The sequence below is a fragment of the Pinus tabuliformis genome, chromosome 8, assembly GCF_031772625.1.
Source record: "Pinus tabuliformis cultivar Carrire ecotype Pingquan chromosome 8, CPIR1, whole genome shotgun sequence".
In the NCBI taxonomy this organism is placed as follows: Eukaryota; Viridiplantae; Streptophyta; class Pinopsida; order Pinales; family Pinaceae; genus Pinus; species Pinus tabuliformis.
The window spans coordinates 1085434118-1085436917 of record NC_142294.1 but is presented as its reverse complement, the minus strand read 5'-3'; the positions used below and the strand labels follow the sequence as shown (position 1 = coordinate 1085436917).

The 2800-nt window shown below is 36.5% G+C and overlaps 1 pseudogene; it reads left to right on the top strand.

The window, feature by feature from the left end:
- The first annotated feature begins 383 nt into the window (after positions 1-383).
- Positions 384-2005, top strand: LOC149239119 (uncharacterized; annotated as a pseudogene).
- Positions 2006-2800: the final 795 nt, after the last annotated feature.

Here is a 2800-nt window from a genome sequence, read left to right as displayed (position 1 = left end):
ATATTTTTGAATATGCTTAGTCTCACATTGTCTACAGAATCTTCTTTCAAAATCTAGCTGAAAGCAGTATTTTCATGATTTATTTTTTAGAAGATAAACATAAATCAGTTGCAGTAGGACATTTCCAGGATGGGAAATTCCCCATTTGACCAAACAACATGGTAACTAACTAGTCAGCAGGAATATTGTGAAATATATATTAATGTAGTTATTGAAATTGAATAAAAATGCATGGTTTATTGATCAAGAAAATAAAAAGTGGCATTTGATAATTCATCAATGGTAGTGTACAACTGCACGCTATTATAGAAATGGATATAATTGTAAAACTTATTACCTCAATTATTCAAACAAGGACAATGATGAATTGATAATGTTGGGTAATGACCTTGAGCTTATCACTTGCGAAGTTTTTAAGGGAGAAAAAGGATTTTTTATTTCTTTTTAGGTTGGTTCTTGTCATGAAGGAGAAGAGCGAAATAAAGGGACTGTAGGCCGCTGATATTCCATATCATTTGTGGGAGAATATCTTGGTTAGATTAATGACTTTGAATATGTTCAGGATTTTTGAGAGTTTGCACAACTTAGAATCCAATGGTGTGCAGTTGGATTCATTTATGATGGCCTACAATAGGCTAACCCTGCAAGACCTTTTATTCATTCTGTTTGCAGAAAATTGTAATAGAAATGTTATTGCTACCTATAATCCAACATATTACAAATGGGTTGGTATTCCCATGTCCTACATGTTATATTCATGCCCTTGTTCTATAACATGTTCAAGGCTTCGCCTATTGTATTAGGTGGGGGTCTGTTGGTAGCAGAGAACAAAAAGGGGTCCCTTGTTGTCTGTAATCTGTTCACCCAAACCCATAGGATTTTTCCTCCCATGTTACCTATAAAGTATCCCTATATGGTAGTCATGGTGGTGTATCTAGAGAGAGACAGTGAGTATCAAATTTTGGTTAAAAGTATTATTGATGGGATTTATTCATAGGGGTATGATTCTAGGAGTGATTCATGGAACATTTGTGGTAGTTTTGAAGGGATTTTGGCTATGTTGGGTCATGTTTCTCATTTAGATGGATTTTTGTTCTACCTCACCGATCGTCCTGATCACTTTTTGGCCTTTGATATTGATGCTAAAAGTTGTGATTTGGTTGAGGTTATCATGCCCCCTGTGGTTTTTCTACATATACTGGAGCACGAGGGGTCCTTGATTCTTGTTGGGGGTATCATGTTGGGTATGGAGCCTGATTATCTTCTTTATTCAGAGGTATCACAGCATTGGACTCCAGTTCTTAATGTGGCAGCAATGCTGCCTGTAATATTTGCGCTACAAGGGGGGTTGGTTACGATCTTTGAGAGTGTCCCCTGGTACGGGATCAGGGGCAGCGCCCTCGAAGCTAAAAATAGATGTAAAATTGCCTTGTAAAATGTTGTAATTTCATAGTCATTTTGGGTTGTTCATTAGGCGAAGATTTGACGGTAGAATTTGTGTTTAAATTAGGTTTTTTTACCCTAGAAGGCAACCCCTCGCTATATATGAGGGAATTGTATTGTGTCTATGTAGATTTGTATTCTGAGTGAGAAAGAGAGAAGAGATTATGTGAGAGCGAAGAGGGAATTACAACGGATTTGTTGTAGGTTGTATCTCTTGAGTTTGCTAGAAAATATAAAATGAAGGACTGGATGTTTCCCGTGGACGTAGCCCAAATTGGGTGAACCACGTATATTTGTGTTTCTCTTGTTTTATGTGTTTTTTGTGTTTATATGTCTGTAATATATTTTATGTGCTAATATATAATTTTCTAACATATTGCGGAGCTTGGAGTTTTGAAGATGATAGTATATGGGAGCTCGATGAGTCTATCAAGAAATGGCAAAAAGTGTGTAGTATGCCTGATCATCTCTTCAGTAAATTCAATCATGGTAATCTTAATCACTTTTCAGTGTTGGTCTTTGGGGCAAGATTTTCTTTTACAAAAACCATGGTAAATTTTAGGGGCGAATTTTAGCCCAAGGGAGAAATTTAAGAGGTTTTTCATTTTAAAGGGGCGAAATTTTTATAAAACCCCATTTCATATAGTTAGCCCAAATTTTATTTAAAAAATAATTTTTTTTCCATTTTAGCCCAAAAAACAGGGCAGATAAACCATGCAAAGACTCATTTGGCCCGATTTTCCTAGTTTGGGAGGTTATATTCCCTTACAATCAACCCATTTTTTGCTTTGCAATGTTAAATTCGTTTGCAATTACCTATTTTCTGGTTTGGGAGGTGGTTTTGGAGGTTGGATTTGGTCCCAATCGCCCTAATTTCTTAGTTTGCAAGGGTGATTCATTGAACGACTCCCTGTTTTCAAATATGGTTTTCATCGATGGCAAGGGTTCATAAATTTTATAGTTTCAGATTTCTCAGTTTGTGAATCCTCAATTTTTGATTTATGAATTGGTGACTCCTGTCAAGCAGCGTCAGGTACCTACCTAAAGAGAGATCGTAAGCAAAGAAAATCACTCAAGAACAGAACAATATAGTCAAACCCTCAAGCTTCTCTTCTCTCCTTGATGAACCCTCCTTTCACCTACATGCAACTTTTAAGCCCTTGGGAGCAGCACATGAAGACCACCTCCTTCTTCTATAAGGCAGGCCTAATTCAAGCTATGACTAGGACCTTGGAACCGAAACTTGAGGTAGGTGAAATGAGTTCTTATCCTTTCCAGATATTCTTTAGTGATATAGACATTTTATTTATGATGGTAGCATTCTATTTTCCTAATTTGGTGATCTGATTTGCTCGAT